Source organism: Zalophus californianus, chromosome 17 (genome assembly GCF_009762305.2).
Source record: "Zalophus californianus isolate mZalCal1 chromosome 17, mZalCal1.pri.v2, whole genome shotgun sequence".
Classification (NCBI taxonomy): Eukaryota; Metazoa; Chordata; class Mammalia; order Carnivora; family Otariidae; genus Zalophus; species Zalophus californianus.
This window is the reverse complement of record NC_045611.1, coordinates 38,841,989-38,860,200: the sequence shown is the minus strand read 5'-3', so window position 1 is coordinate 38,860,200 and position 18,212 is coordinate 38,841,989. Positions and strand designations below refer to the sequence as shown.

At 38.1% G+C, this 18,212-nt stretch overlaps 1 protein-coding gene across 2 annotated transcripts in view; it reads right to left on the bottom strand.

The window, feature by feature from the left end:
* URI1 (URI1 prefoldin like chaperone) overlaps positions 1 to 18,212 on the bottom strand; it is a 112,381-nt gene that overhangs the window by 12,485 nt on the left and 81,684 nt on the right. The gene's annotated exons all lie outside the window — the stretch shown is intronic.

Here is an 18,212-nt window from a genome sequence, read left to right as displayed (position 1 = left end):
CATCCAAAATACAGGGGATTTCTAATCATAATTATAAGCTGAATGATCTCCAAATATAGAATTTTTTTAAGGACAGGCACTGATAAAGAATAATAGAGAGTGATCTGATACGTCCTCCCCCGGATGCTGGGTGATTTCCTACTGTTTGACAACAGGCACTCAATCAGTAAGCAGCTCAGGAGGGGATGGAGGAGAAAAGTATACAGTCCCTTCTCTGCCAATGATGAATGTAGGTCTGGCAAAGGTCTAAGCAGTTAAAATATCTTTTAAAAGCATGAAAATAAGGCAGGGTGTTCAAAGTGAAATATCAGCCCATGTGAAGGGCTTTTCAAACAGCGGCACATTTTCTGACACAGCTCTCATGATACGCAATGCTAGTTTAAATGAAACACCAGCACTTGTGCTCTAGCCATGAATGGGTTACAAAGAAAAGACTGCATTAACCAAATGAAAATGACGGTGTAAACAGTTCATAAAGCCTCGCAGCCCCGATGCCGCTGTAGATCATTAAATTCCTGCAACAATTAGACCTTTTCTCACGGCAGCAAATTGGAGCGGTTGCCATGGCAAATCTGAGCCCTTAAGTCATATATCTTTGATTGCAGAAAGGTCAGACTCAGACAGCCTAATAACTCAAGGAGCTGTTTGACAGGTTTCATCCGAGCATGGTCACAGAACAGCATAAAACTGTGTCGGCAGTTGTTAAAAGCAGGGGGTCAGGGAAAAGGTTAAGGTTATGGAATGTTTTTGCTTCAGTAAACTCAGTCAGATAATGTGTCTAACCAGCTTTAGATCCAAAGAACATGATTTTAGGTAGGAGGTCAAATCAATAACTTTTTTCAAGAAGACTGGAAAATATTAAAAATGGCAGGTAGGTAAGCTAAGTACATTTTTAAAAGTCTATCCACATCTAAATACTGTGCAACCAAGCTAAAGGTATCCCGGGAAGCCTTGGCTTGTCAATGTGGAGAGAACAGATTGTTCACTGAGGTCCTTATATGTTATAGGACTTAGTTTCAATCAACTGTTGTTGATTTTAAAGGAAACTCGTCCTAAGTCATACATGTTAGAAAAAGTTGTGTGACTATTCCATTTAAGAAGCTAAAGAATGTTTTATAGAAAGAGTAATTAGGAAAACAAAAGATATATCACACACTTACAGTTCCCTCTTTAAATTGAGAAAAGCTCTTTCAACCATATATTAATAATGAACCACTATCACAAAGTTAGGGAATCAGATCTGAACATCACGTATTTTATAACAGAATCCCAGAAATAACTCCAGTTACCACCACCACCATCATCATCATCACGAATATATTTAATACACAGATGTACATTCTATCTGTGATGTACATTAAACATGCGCAGATACTATTCAGTATAATACTATGAAAATATCATGTAAGTTCTATGTTCAGAAACAAAAAATTAGGTAACTATATAGAAATTTTAAGACAAGAAAAAAGAAAGCTGGACCGTGCTAAAAAAAAATAGCAACAAAAAGCTGGTTGCTCAGAATAAGGGGATAGTGCAGATACTGATTTTGCACAAAATAAATAACAAGTCAAAATAAAATTCATTATCTACAGGTTAGTTCAAAAGAATGATATTAAAAAAAATCAGAATAACTTAATTATGTTTCTTTCTCTAACTCTGAGACTTAACATTATTAACCATGATTTTACATTTTTCACTAAAGCTTTCTATACCCTATTCTCCAAACGTTTTGTTAAGAGATGAAATAGACGTAGGTCACTAAAAACAAATCATGTAAATACACTCAACCATTTTTAACATCCTAAACATAACCCAGTTAAAATCTATTAAGCGAGATTTCAAACCACACTGAAATCACAGTGAATAACAACCTGTTCAGAGAACAGAAAATATACTTTTTAATATGGACAATATCTGTACTAGTTTTAATCCCATACAAACATTCTAACAATCAATTGTTCTGGGCAAAAGAAAACTGAAGTTCAGTTGGATCAAACACACATCTGTGAAAAGTACAGAAGAAAGTACAGGATTCCCCCACTATCGGAAACCATAGCATTCCTATGAAAACTTTTGTAAGCCAAAATGGTATAAAGAGAAGAAGCAATTACCATTAACATATAAGGAAAAGTTTTTGAGTATTCACAGACCTAAAAAATAATCTATTAGGCTTTTCTCATACCTTAGGACACACCTTGCTAACAAGATAAAGTACGCTTGCCCACAGAGTTCAAAGCTATGGTGGCTTGACGCTGAGTATCATTCCAGGGAAGGTGCTTGAAGGTGTTTATGGTACATGCTGGCCCTGTAAGGCTTGCTGTAAAATAAGCACTTTTAAATGCTATTTTTGCTTTTCACCTTTCTTCATAAAAGTGAAAATCTCCTTTAGATTTCTTTCAGTTAGGAAAAACAAGGTACTAACATCAGTCTCTCATACAAGTGAAGTGATTAACACAAACTTTCAAAAAATGGGATACCTGTAACTCCACATATACCAAAAAAAGGTAAAAATAAAAACAACTAAAATTTGAGAAAGAAAATAATAATTTGGAGGAAAGGAGAACAAAAGACTGTTTTCAAACTGATAATTTTAACTAAAAATTAGAAATCAGATTTTATAGGATTTCAAAAGTAAAGAATTCAATACAGTCATTACTTGTTCTGCTGACAAAACCAGGCTGCATGTTATTTCTGCACCAAGTATAACCTAATATTTTAAAATCTTCACTAATTCAGAATCTATAGTATAATTTGTCCAGAACTAGCTGAGATTCTTTGCACCAACTATGAAAAGGGAGACTGAAAGCAAACTAATAGTGCAAATTCTAAAGACCATCTTTAAACTAGAAAAGAAAATGTACAAGCTCTTAAAAACTTGAGCAGAATCATTTTCATCTAAGATAAATGATATACAATATTCACTAAGGACCAAATATTTAGAAATATTTAGTTTACAGCTTGTGGAGTTATACATATTTGAAAGGAACAAAGTTATGGATGTAATAAAATTTACAAAGCCTCAATAAAAGTTACAAACATCATTCATGAAAGCGGTTTTCTTACCTAGCCATATACTCATATGTACTAAATAGGATCCAGTCTATAAAGACAACTCTCTTCTGAATCCTTTGTGACCACTCCATTCTCAACCTTCTGTGTGCTGAAATTTTTCAGTGTTCTTTCAATGGTTTCAATAGGACATGCCCCCCAGTGGAAATGCTCACAAATGGAATCAAATGGATTGCTCTGTACAGGATCTCTCCTTAAACCAGTTCCAAGGTTTATACTTCTGCTTTAACACAGAGATTGAATTCATGCACTTCATATTTACTTTTTCCCCATACCTCATTAAAACAACACTAAGTATTTTTATTAAAGGCATAAAAGATAAAGCTAATGGGAAAAGAGAAAAGAAATGACAAGTGATGTCAACCAAGTTTTGGAAACTGGACAAGTGATAACTGACTTTGTTCAAGAGAAAAAGCTGAACCCTAACTGCAGCAAGGGAAAGCGGCAGCAAGTCAGTTTGGGCTGTCAGACCTGGAAAGAATTCTCTTGGAAATACTTCTGAATGAAAGCATGAGCTAAAACAAAGATGTGAATCAAAGTTTGAAGAGAATGGTTAGGTTCCAAATCCCACCCCACAAAGCACAGCCACATAATTTCCCCTTTCCTTGACCAAACAAAGGATTTACAGCCTAGAGTGGTTTGCAAGGACTCTGGGAGGGGTGATGAACACAGGTGAGAATAAGAAAAGTCTTACTAAAAACAGTCCTGAAACATCTAGCCTGATTCCCAAAACGCTAAGATAAAGACTAGAAAATTCTTTTGTAGAATGCTGATTAAGCCCCAAACGGCAGATTTTTGTAGATTCCTTAATGAAACAAAATCAGTTTGCCATCTGAACTCTCTACATAAAAGCCTAATAATCAAACTCAATCCATGCACACAGCTTCTTAAGAGTACTTGCCTCTTAAGTATAAATGGTTAGCCAAGGATCACCAAATATTTTAAGAGTCTTCACTATTAATGTCAAAGAGGAAGGAAGGGAGGGAGGAAAGGAGGGAAGAAAAAATATAAAAAGCGCCATAGAGGAAACAAAGGCAATGCATAAAGAAAACTTTAAAAGAAAAACTCTAATTCCTAAAAGAACAGTATTGTACTCATGAAACAAGAACAGTATGCTACACCAGAGGAACATTCAAAAAATAACAACAAAACAAAAACACAGAGCTCCTGGGAATTAAAATATACAGAAATTTTTTAAAAAATCCACAATTCCAAATATAAAAAGAAATCACTTCAAAACTTGTAAGACAAAGAAATGAATAACAGGAGAAGGAAATTATTAAAGAAATAACATTAAAAATTTTCCAGAACTGCAAGACATGCATCTCCACACTGGAAGAACCCAACAAACAATTTTAAAAAGATACACAACAAGGTATATCAATGTGGCATTTCAGATCATGGGGAACTAAAAACAAAAACAAAACAAGTTACATACACAGAAACAAGAATGGCATCAGTTTTTGCAAAAGCAATACACAAGACAGAAAGTAACAAGATAATATCTTCAAATTTCTGAAGGAAAAATTGCTTAAAACAGAATTATCACAGTCTGGTTACAGAAAGAGTATAAAAAATATTTTCAGACATGCAAAATTTTAAAAAATATATCTCCTACGCACCTTCCCAGGAAGTTACTAAAGGCTATATACCCCAACAAAATGAGTAAGACCTAAAAGAAGATGCCATGGGAACCAAAGAACAGAGAATAAATAGGAGATAAAGACGTGGTATAATGGTAAAGGAAGATACCAGGAAGATAGCTGTCCTTTTTTCAAGATGGAAGCTAGTCCAAATCAAAGCAAGACTATGAAGAACTCCAGTACAGAGGTCTCTTAAGAATAAAATCAAAGTGTTTCAGTGAACAGACACATGTCATTACACAACAAACAAATAAAAAGCAGTTAACTTCAAACGAAAAGCTATATGAGAATGGAAATGGAATTACACATAAGCGTGAACACTGATTTAACAAAAATTATAATAAAACAATATTAAAAAGTTTGGGGAGCAGAGACAGAAAGAAGGGTATGTAAATGATCTAAATGCTAGTCTTTATAGGCAGGGAGCTAACAAATACTACATAAAACTGAAAAAAGGTCAAGAAAATAGACTATGCAAATTACCTGGAAAATATAGATAAAAAGAAAAGAACAATTAAAAAAAAAAAGAAAGAAAAAAAGAAAAGAACAGCCAAAAGACTGAAAGTGATTACCTCTGGGGAATGGGAAATGGGAGCTGAGTAGACCCCGATACTTTTTCATTATGTTTTTTTTTTTTAAAGATTTTATTTATTTATTTCACAGAGAGATAGCGAGAGCAGGAACACAAGCAGGGGGAGTGGGAGCGGGAGAAGCAGGCCTCCTGCTGAGCAGGGAGCCCGATGTGGGGCTCAATCCCAGGACTCTGAGATCATGACCTGAGCCGAAGGCAGACGCTTAATGACTGAGCCACCCAGGCGCTCCTCATTATGTTTTAAGAAGATGTACGATGTTTTAAAGCAACATACATTTTTTTTTAAAGATTTATTTAGAGAGAAAGAGAGAGAGAGAGAGAGATTGCAGGTAGGGGAAGGGGCAGAGAGAGAATCTTCAAGCAGACTCCCCGATGAGTGCAGAGCCTTGACAGAGCATGAGATCATGAGCTAAGCCAACACCAAGAGTTGAGCACTTAACCAACTGAGCCACCCAGGGTCCCAAGCTATATACATTTCTTATATAGATAAAAGCCAAATCATAAATATATATATTTAAATATAAATATTACATAGTATCATACAGATAAAAACCAAATCATAAATTGTAAAATCAAAATCATAGATCGTAACATCAATGCACTTAAAATATGTATGCCCCACTGAAGATACTCAAAAACACACATATTGCCTCATAAAATAAATCATAAAACTGCTGACGGCCATATCACATTTTCCAAAACACATATTCCACAAATACTACCAAACCCTCAAATCTCTCCCACTTCTGAATAAACTTGATTTTATTTCTGTGAAAATTTAAGTCTTTTTAACTTCTCAAACTCAAATATTCTTCATCCATCCTGGCCTCTTTCTCTTTTTCATTGACACTTTCCAAAGCTACATTTTCTGTGTTTTTAATGTCATCGCATCCAGGATCTTTTATCATTTCTCTTGAACCATTAATCACTCAGTACACTTACTACAAACATGCTCAAAAATTTCCCATGCTCAGATGAACGGAAAAAGAGGATGTGGTATATATACACAATGGAATATTATGCAGCCATCAAAAGGAATGAGATCTTGCCATTTGCAACAACGTGGATGGAACTGGAGGGTGTTATGCTGAGTGAAGTAAGTCAATCAGAGAAAGACATGTATCATATGAACTCACTGATAGGAGGAATTCTTAATCTCAGGAAATGAACTGAGTGTTGCTGAGTGGTGGGAGGTGGGAGGGATGGGGTGGCTGGGGGATAGACATTGGGTAGGGTATGTGCTATGGTGAGCGCTGTGAATTGTGCAAGACTGTTGAATCACAGATCTGTACCTGTGAAACAAATAATGCAACATATGTTAAGGAAAAAAAAAAAGAAGATAGCAGGAGGGGAAGAATGAAGGGGAGTAAGTCGGAGGGGGAGAGGAACCATGAGAGACGATGGACTCTGAAAAACAAACTGAGGGTTCTAGAGGGGAGGGGGGTAGGGGATGGGTTAGCCTGGTGATGGGTATTAAGGAGGGCACATTCTGCATGGAGCACTGGGTGTTATGCACAAACAATGAATCATGGAACACTACATCAAGAACTAATGATGTAATGTATGGTGATTAACATAACAATAAAAAATTTAAAAAAAAGAAGATGTGGTATATACACACAATGGAATATTATGCAGCCATCAAAAGGAATGAGATCTTGCCATTTGCAACGACATGGATGGAACTGGAGGGTGTTATGCTGAGTGAAGTAAGTCAATCAGAGAAAGACATGTATCATATGACCTCACTGATATGAGGAATTCTTAATCTCAGGAAACAAACTGAGGGTTGCTGGACTAGTGGGGGTGTGGGAGGGATGGGGTGGCTGGGTGATAGACATTGGGGAGGGTATGTGCTATGGTGAGCGTTGTGAACTGTGCAAGACTGTTGAATCACAGATCTGTACTTCTGAAACAAATAATGCAACATATGTTAAGAAAAAAAAAGAAGAAGATAGCAGGAGGGGAAGAATGAAGGGGAGTAAGTCGGAGGGGGAGACGAACCATGAGAGACAATGGACTCTGAAAAACAAATTGAGGGTTCTAGAGGGGAGGGGGGTAGGGGATGGGTTAGCCTGGTGATGGGTATTAAAGAGGGCACGTTCTGCGTGGAGCACTGGGTGTTATGCACAAACAATGAATCATGCAACACTACATCAAAAACTAATGATGTAATGTATGGTGATTAACATAACAATAAAAAATTTAAAAAATAAAAATAAAAAATGCTCATAGCAGTGTTATTCACAATCACTCAAAATTGGAAACGACCCAAATGCTTATTAACAACAAAATGAACAACCAGCATGTGATATATTCTGTGAATTCTATTCAACAATAAAAAGAAATGAACTCTTGAAAAAAAAAATTTCCCATGCTCAAAGGAAAATAAAATCTTCCCTTGAAATAATGATAAGAAGCAAAATTATAGACTAAAAAGCTCTAAGCCCTTATCCCCCCACCCTCCCAACCATAAAACATCCAAGAACAACCAGAAGCTAACTAAAATACCTACAAGAGCTCTGGAAAACAGTCAAAGGTTTACATCAACCAAGCAAACACCCAACCAAGAAAAAGCCACAATCAAAACAGCAGGAAATTTCGAGGCATTTTTACTTGCCTTTTCCTCCCCCTTCCCCAGTGGGAAGCAGTTTTGGTCTGGGGAATGTGGCACCCCAGATCCCAATTCCCCCTTCCTTGAACCACAGAGAATAGACTAGACCTTATCTGCAACATTCTAATTTGTCTAGGGGCTGACTAAAGAACTGGTATGTGTCTCACCTAAAGCAGACTTCAGTGGGAGGAAATTAACTGGCACTGATCATGAAAGCTGCAGCGAGACTGCAGGGAGACTAGAGACCCGCAGACACCGGGCACAGGAAATCAGGGGCAGAGCCACACAACATACAACCTGAGATTGCAAAGAGAAGCAGAGGGAGAATCTTTGTAAATTAAAATATTCAAAAGCAGCTATGTATACAGGATATGAAAATCCCACAGACCCAAGAAACATTACATGCTTAGAAAACACAGAAAAGACCATAACCTTTCAGTTTGGGTTGATAAGAAAGCTCAGAGCATACCTACCTTATTCTGAAATCCTCATCAACTGCAAAGACTGGGAAAAATAGCTGTTTTCACAAATGCCCATCAAAAATTAAAAATTTCACCAAAAATCAAAAGGCATACAATAAATAAGAAAACACAGCCCATTTCAAAAGAACAAAATACATCTCCAGAAACTGTCCCTAAAGAAACATCAGGTGTACTAAACAAAGACTTGAACACAACTGCCTTCAATATGCTCAAAGAGCTAAAGGGAAACACAAAAAGAACTAAAGGAAATAAAGAAAATAATGCATGAACAAAATGAGAATATCAAGAGAAAGACAGAAATTATAAAAAGGAACCAAACAAATTCTAGAGTGGGAAAATTTAAAAACTAAATTGAAAAATTCACCACAGGGACTCAACAGCATCAACAGCATATTTGAGCAAGCAGATGAAACAATCAGTGAACCTGAAGACTGGGCATTTGAAATTACCAAAGTCTAAGGAACAGAAAGAGAAGAGAATGAAGAAAAGGGAACTAAGCCGGGGGGGGGGGGGGGGGGGGGGGGAGCAAGATGGCGAAGGAGTAGGGGACCTAGATTTCGTCTGGTCTCAGGAATTCAGCTGAATAGGGATCAAACCATTCTGAACACCTACGAACTCAACAGGAGATCGAACAGGAGAGTAGCAACAACTCTCTGAACAGAGAAGCAACCACTTACTGGAAGGTAGGGCGTGCGGAGAAGTGAATCCGAGGCGATATTCAGGAGGATAGACGGCGGGGGAGGGGCCGCCGCCGGCCGCTCCTGGCAAGTAATAGAGCCGCGGAGCACAAAATCGGACCTTTTAGAAGTTGGCTCGGCGGAGGGACGTCGCTGCAGTGGCTAAGCGGGGGGTGGAATCCTCCCGGGACAGTGTGGTCTCAGGACCCTTGGGGTCACAGAGAGACCGGGGGTGCCTGAGTGCGCCAGAGCTCCCAGGTATCAGAGCGGGGAAGCCGGCTGCAGAGACGGAGCAGAGTCGCGGGCTCTCAGCTCGGGGTTGCCATAAACTGTGATCTGCGGCCCAGTCGGGGCACGGCTCCCCCAGCAGGGACCCAACAAGCAGCAGATCCGGGGAGACTCCCCTTCCTTCCCGGGGAGGAGCGGTGCGGGAACACACTGCAGGGATCGGCTGGGTTTGGAGACTACGTGCGGGGTCGGGTGCCAGAGATAGCAACGCCCGATCACAGGCCGGGTAGGCACGGAGTGCGGCCGGAGACCGGGGACACGGGAGTGACTGCTTTTCTCTGGGGGCACACTGAGGAGCGTGGCCCCGAGTTCTCAGCTCCTCCGGGCGGAGATTGGGAGGCCACCATTTCTGCCCTGGTCCTCCAAAGCTGTACCGAGAGCTTGCAGGGAACAAAAGCTCCTGAGAGCAGACCGGAGCAGCTTGCTTAGCCCGGACCGACAAGGGCGGGGCAATTCTGCCTCCGGCAAAGACATTTGGAAACCACAGCAACAGGCCCCTCCCGCAGAAGATCAGCTCGAACAGCCAGCAAGCCAAGACCAAGTTGATCGATCAAGGAGAATGGGAGAACTCCAGCGCTAGGGGAATACTGCACATGGATTCATGGCTTTTTTTTTTTTTTTTTACCATGATTCATTATTTCATCAAAGTTAATTTTTGTTGACTGCTTTTTTTCTTTTTCCCTTTTTCAACCAACATCTTATCAATCTCTTTTTAAAAAAAAAAAAAAACATTTTTTATTTTTCATTTTTAGAGTCATATTTTATCCCTTCATAGTAGTTACCCTTATTTTTGGCATATATATATATGTTGTTCTCTCTTTAAAATTTTGAGATACAGTTTCTTCTAACAGATAAAAATATACCCTAAATCACTAGTGTATGGTTCTGTTCTAGTCTCCTGCCTGATCACATTCTCTCCCTTTTTTTTTTTTTTAAATCGTCTTTCTTTTTTCAAACAACTTCTTATCTTATCAAGTCCTTCTATACAATCTTTTATAATTTTCATCTTTACAGTCATCTTCTATCCCTTCATTGTATCAACCCTTATTTTGTACATATATGTCTTTCTTCCTTTAAAATTTTAGGAGGCACTTTTCTCTAACAGACCAAAATACGCCCAAAATCTAGTGTGTGGCACTGATCTATGCACTAGCCTGATCATATTTGATCACATTTTGCTTTTTTTGTATTGTTCTGTTTTTGTTTTTATCTTTTTTTTTCTTTTCTCTTTCTTTTTTCTTTCTTTCCCTTTCTTTTCCCCTGGTTTCAGGTCCTTTCTGATTTGTATACAGTATATTTGCTGGGGACGTTGTAAACCTGTTAGCATTTTGTTCTCTCATTCATCTACTCTCCTCTGGACAAAATGACAAGACGAAAAAAATCACCTCAGCAAAAAGAACAAGAGGTAGTACCGTCAGCCAGGGACCTACTCAATACGGACATTAGTACGATGTCGGACCTAGAGTTCAGAATCATGACTTTAAAGATACTAGCTGGGCTTGAAAAAAGCATGGAAGTTATTAGAGAAACCCTTTCTGGAGAAATACAAGAACTAAAATCTAACCAAGTCGAAATCAAAAAGGCTATTGATGAGGTGCAATCAAAAATGGGGGCACTAACTGCTAGGATAAATGAGGCAGAAGAGAGAATCAGCGATATATAAGACCAAATGATGGAAAGTAAAGAGGCTGAGAAAAAGAGGGAGAAACAACTACAGGATCACGAGGGCAGAATTCGAGAGATAAGTGATTCAATAAGACGAAACAACATTAGAATAATTGGGATCCCAGAAGAAGAAGAAAGAGAGAGAGAGGGGCAGAAGGTATATTGGAGCAAATAATAGCAGAGAACTTCCCTAATGTGAGGAAGGAAACAGGCATCAAAATCCAGGAGGCACAGAGAACCCCTCTCAAAATCAATAAAAATAGGTCAACACCCTATTACATCTAATAGTAAAACTTACGAGTCTCAGAGACAAAGAGAAAATCCTGAAAGCAGCTCGGGAGAAGAGATATGTAACCTACAATGGTAAAAATATTAGATTGGCAACAGACCTATCCACAGAGACCTGGCAGGCCAGAAAGGACTGGCAAGATATCTTCAGAGCACTAAACGAGAAAAATATGCAGCCAAGAATACTATATCCAGCTAGGCTGTCATTGAAAATAGAAGGAGAGATAAAAAGCTTCCAGAACAAACAAAAACTAAAGGAATTTGCAAACACGAAACCAGCCCTCCAAGAAATATTGAAAGGTCCTCATACCTTTCAATAGTTACCCTGAATGTAAATGGGATAAATGCCCCAATCAAAAGACACAGGCTATCAGATTGGATTAAAAAACAAGACCCATCCATATGCTGTCTGCAAGAGACTCATTTGAGACCCAAACACACCCCCAGATTGAAAGTGAGGGGGTGGAAAACCATTTACCACGCTAATGGACACCAAAAGAAAGCTGGGGTGACAATCCTTATATCAGACAAACTAGATTTTAAAACAAAGAGTGTAATAAGAGATGAGGAAGGACACTATATCCTACTTAAAGGGTCTATCCAAAAGAAGATATAACAATTGAAAATATCTATGCCCCGAACATGGGAGCAGCCAATTATATAAGGCAATTAATAACAAAAGCAAAGAAACACATTGACAACAATACAGTAATAGTCGGGGACTTTACACGCCCCTGACTGAAATGGAGAGATCATCTAAGCAAAAGATCAACAAGGAAATAAAGACTTTAAATGACACATTGGACCAAATGGACTTCACAGACATATTCAGAACATTCCATCCCAAAGCAACGGAATACACATTCTTCTCTAGTGCCCATGGAACATTCTCCAGAATTGATCACATCCTAGGTCACAAATCAGGTCTCAACCGGTACCAAAAGATTGGGATCATTCCCTGCATATTTTCAGACCACAATGCTTTGAAACTAGAACTCAATCACAAGAGGAAAGTCGGAAAGAACTCAAATACATGGATGCTAAAGAGCATCCTACTAAAGAATGAATGGGTCAACCAGGAAATTAAAGAAGAATTAAAAAAAATTCATGGAAACCAATGAAAATGAAAACAAAACTGTCCAAAATCTTTGGGACACAGCAAAGGCAGTCCTGAGAGGAAGGTATATAGCAATACAAGCCTTTCTCAAGAAACAAGAAAGGTCTCAAATACACAATCCAACCCTACACCTAAAGGAGCTGGAGAAAGAACAGCAAATAAAGCCTAAACCCAGCAGGAGAAGAGAAATCATAAAGATCAGAGCAGAAATCAACAAACTAGAAACCAAAAGAACAGTAGAACAGATCAATGAAACTAGGAGCTGGTTCTTTGAAAGAATTAATAAGATTGATAAACCCCTGGCCAGACTTATCAAAAAGAAAAGAGAAAGGACCCAAATCAACAAAATCATGAATGAAAGAGGAGAGATCACAACCAACACCAAAGAAATACAAACAATTATAAGAACATATTATGAGCAACTCTATGCCAGCAAATTAGATAACCTGGAAGAAATGGGTGCATTCCTAGAGATGTATCAACTACCAAAACTGAACCAGGAAGAAATAGAAAACCTGAACAGACCTATAACCACTAAGGAAATTGAAGCAGTCATCAAAAATCTCCCAACAAACAAAAGCCCAGGGCCAGATGGCTTCCCAGGGGAATTCTATCAGACATTTAAAGAAGAATTAATACCTATTCTCCTGAAAGTGTTCTAAAAAATAGAAATGGAAGGAAAACTTCCAAATTCATTTTATGACGCCACCATTACCTTGATCCCAAAACCAGACAAAGATCCCATCAAAAAGGAGAATTACAGACCAATATCCTTGATGAACATGGATGCAAAAATTCTCACCAAAATACTAGCCAATAGGATCCAACAGTACATTAAAAGGATTATTCACCACCACCAAGTGGGATTTATCCCTGGGCTGCAAGGCTGGTTCAACATCCACAAATCAATCAACGTGATACAATACATTAACAAAAGAAAGAACAAGAATCATATGATCCTCTCAATAGATGCAGAAAAAGCATTTGACAAAGTACAGCATCCTTTCTTGATCAAAACTCTTCAGAGTATAGGGATAGAGGGTACATACCTCAATATCATAAAAGCCATCTATGAAAAACCTACAGCCAATATCATTCTCAATGGGGAAAAGCTGAGAGCTTTTCCCCTAAGGTCAGGAACACGGCAGGGATGTCCACTCTCACCACTGCTATTCAACATAGTATTAGAAGTCCTAGCCACAGCAATCAGACAACAAAAAGAAATCAAAGGCATCCAAATCGGCAAAGAGGAAGTCAATCTCTCACTCTTTGCAGATGATATGATACTTTATGTGGAAAACCCAAAAGATTCCACCCCAAAACTGCTAGAACTCATACAGGAATTCAGTAAAGTAGCAGGCTATAAAATCAATGCACAGAAATCAGTGGCATTCCTATACACCAACAACAAGACAGAAGAGAGACAAATCAAGGAGTCGATCCCATTCACAATTGCACCCAAAACCATAAGATACCTAGGAATAAATTTAACCAAAGAGGCAAAGGATCTGTACTCAGAAAACTATAAAATACTCAGGAAAGAAATTGAAGAAGACACAAAGAAATGGAAAAACTTTCCATGCTCATGGATTGGAAGAACCAACATTGTGAAGATGTCAATGCTACCTAGAGCAATCTACACATTCAATGCAATCCCCATCAAAATACCATCCACTTTTTTCAAAGAAATGGAACAAATAATCCTAAAATTTGTATGGAACCAGAAGAGACCCCGAATAGCCAGAGGAATATTGAAAAAGAAAAGCAAAGCTGGCGGCATCACAATTCCGGACTTCCAGCTCTATTACAAAGCTGTCATCATCAAGACAGTATGGTACTGGCACAAAAACAGACACATAGATCAATGGAACAGAATCGAGAGCCCAGAAATGGACCCTAAACTCTATGGTCAACTCATCTTTGACAAAGCAGGAAAGAATGTCCAGTGGAAAAAAGACAGTCTCTTCATCAAATGGTGTTGGGAAAATTGGACAGCCACATGCAGAAGAATGAAGCTGGACCATTTCCTTACACCACACACAAAAATAGACTCCAAATGGTTGAAAGACCTAAACGTGAGACAGGAGTCCATCCAAATCCTAAAGGAGAACACAGGTAGCAACCTCTTCGACCTCAGCCGCAGCAACTTCTTCTTAGAAACATCACCAAAGGCACAGGAAGCCAGGGCAAAAATGAACTATTGGGATTTCATCAAGATAAAAAGCTTTTGCACAGCAAAAGAAACAGTCCACAAAACCAAAAGACAACCGACAGAATGGGAGAAAATATTTGCAAATGACATATCAGATAAAGGGCTAGTATCCAAAATCTATAAAGAACTTATCAAACTCAACACCCAAAGAACAAATAATCCAATCAAGAAATGGGCAGAAAACATGAACAGATATTTTTCCAAAGAAGACATCCAAATGGCCAACAGGCACATGAAAAAGTGCTCAACATCGCTTGGCATCAGGGAAATCCAAATCAAAACCTCAATGAGATACCACCTCACACCCGTCAGAATGGCTAAAATTAACAAGTCAGGGAACGACAGATGTTGGCGGGGATGTGGAGAAAGGGGAACCCTCCTACACTGTTGGTGGGAATGCAAGCTGGTGCAACCCCTCTGGAAAACAGTAAAGAGGTTCCTCAAAAAGTTGAAATTAGAGCTACCATTCGATCCAGCAATTGCACTACTGGGTATTTACCCCAAAGATACAAATGTAGGGACCCGAAGGGGTACGTGTACCCCAATGTTTATAGCAGCAATGTCCACAATAGCCAAACTGTGGAAAGAGCCAAGATGTCCATCGACAGATGAATGGATAAAGAAGATGTGGTATATATACACAATGGAATATTATGCAGCCTTCAAAAGGAATGAGATCTTGCCATTTGCAACGATGTGGATGGAACTGGAGGGTGTTATGCTGAGTGAAATAAGTCAATCAGAGAAAGAGATGTATCATATGAACTCACTGATATGAGGAATTCTTAATCTCAGGAACAAACTGAGGGTTGCTGGAGTGATCGGGGGTGGGAGAGATGGGGTGGCTGGGTGATAGACATTGGGGAAGATATGTGCTACGGTGAGCGCTGTGAATTGCGTAAGACTGTTGAATCACAGATCTGTACTTCTGAAACAAATAACGCAACATATTTAAAGAAAGAAGAAAAGAAAAAGAAGATAGCAGGAGAGGAAGAATGAAGGGGAGTAAGTCAGAGGGGGAGACGAACCAGGAGAGATGATGGACTCTGAAAAACAAACTGAGGTTTCTGGAGGGGAGGAGGGGAGGGGGACGGGTTAGCCTGGTGATGGGTATTAAAGAGGGCACATTCTGCATGGAGCACTGGGTGTTATGAACAAACAATGAATCATGGAACACTACACCAAAACAAATTATGTAATATATGGTGATTAACATAACAATAAAAAATTAAGAAAAAAAACAACAACAAACCCAGGATCCAACTATACGTGGTCAACAAGACTCACTTTAGATCTTAGGACACAAAAACAGATTGCAAGTGAAAAGATGGAAAAGATATTACATGCAAATAGTAACCAAAAGAGAACTGGAGGGGCTATATAATGAGACAAAATATGATAGAAAGTCAAAAAAGTTATATGAAACAAACGATATTTTATATTGATAAAAATTTCAATCTATCAATATAACAGTTATAAACATATGCACACCTAACAACATAGCACCAAATATATGAAGATAAAATTGACAGAATCCAAAGGAAAAATAGTCCTCCAATAAAAATTGGAGATGTCAATACTCTACTTACAACAAAGGATTGAACAACCAGAAATAAGAGCAATAATAGAAGATTTGAACAAAATTATAGACCAACTGACGCTAATATATATGTGAACACTCTATCCAAAAGAATACATATTCTCCTAAGAAAAGGAAAAATGAAAAATTCACAAATGCATGGAAATGTAACAGAACACTGACTTAAGGGGTCAAAGAAGAAATCACAAAAGAAATTAGAAAATTCCTTGAGGGGCACCTGGGTGGCTCAGTCGTTAAGCACCTGCCTTAGGCTCAGGTCGTGGTCCCAGGGTCCTGGGATTGAGCCCCATATCAGGCTCCCTGCTCGGCAGGAAGTCTGCTTCTCCCTTTCCCACTCCCCCTGCTCGTGTTCCCTCTCTTGCTGTACCTCTCTCTGTCAAATAATAAAAAATCTTTAAAAAAAAAAAAAGAAAATTCCTTGAGACCAATGAAAATGGAAAATACAATATAACAAAATTTACAGGACGCAGTGAAAGCACTGCTAAGAAAGCAATTTATACCAGTAAACACCTACATTAAAAAAGGAGAAAGATCTCAAATAACTTAACTGTATGCTTTAAAAGGAACTTGAAAAAGAGTAAACTAAACTCAAAGCTAGCAGGTGGAAGAAGAACTAGGATTAGAGTGAAAATAAACAGAAATAGAAAAACAATAGAAAAAAAAAATCAACAAAACTGAAAGTTGATTTTTTTTTAAAAGACCCACAAAATTGACAAAGTTTTTACCTGGACTGAGAAAAAGAAAGAGAGGACTCAAATTACTAAAATCAGAAACAAAAGTGGAGACGATTCTATTTATTTTATAGAAATAAACAGAATTATAAGAGAATACTATGAAAAACTGAATGCCAACAAATTGGATGACGTAGATGGACAAATTCTTAGAAACAAATGCACGATTAAAAATGATGCAAGAAGAAATAGGAAATCTGAATAGACCTGTAAAAAGTAAGGAGACTGAATCAGTAATCAAAAACCTTCCAACAATGAAAAGCCCAGGAACAGATGGCTTCATGGATGAACTCTACCAATTATTCAAGAAAAAACTGACATCAATTCTCAAACTCTTTCAATATATTAAAGAGGAAGGAACACATTCTGTGAGACCAACCAGACAAAGACACTAAAAGAAAACTACAGGCTAATATCCCTTATGAGTATACATGCAAAAATCCTCAACAAAATGCTAGCAAATGGGGGACTGGGGAAATTCGACCAAGTTGGACCAAATGTACAAACTTCCAGTTATAAGATAAATAAACTAGGAAGGTAATGTACAATGGATGACTACAGTTACTGCTGCTCTATGATATATAAGAAAGTTGAAAGATAGTAAATTCTAAGCGTTGCCATTACAAATAATGAGAAAATATTTTTTCTTTTTTTTGTCCATTTCTTTTTATTCTATGTATATGAAGTGACAGATGTTACTAAAACTTACGTAAGTAAAATCTTTACGTCATACACACGAAACTCAACTGATGAAGAGAAAGCCTTTGACAAAAACCAACACGACTGCACAATACAAAACAATAAACTAGGAATAGAAGCTAACTTCCTAAATATGATAAAGGCCACATATGAAAAACCTAAACTGCCATCATACTCAATAGTGAAAGACTGAAAGTTGTTCCCCTAAGATGAGGAACAAGATGAGGATGCCTACTATTCTATCTATTCAACATAGTAATAGAAGTTATAGCGATGGGTCACAAATAAGGTCTCAACCAGTACCAAAAGACTGGGATCATTCCCTGCATATTTTTGGACCACAATGCTTTGAAACTCGAACTCAGTCACAAGAGGAAAGTTGGAAAACTGAAATACATGGAGGCTAAAGAGCACCCTACTAAGAATGAATGGGTCAACCAGGAAATTAAAGAAGAATTTAAAAAATTCATGGAAACAAATGAACATGAAAACAACTGTTCAAAATCTTCGGGGTGCAGCAAAGATCCTAAAAAGG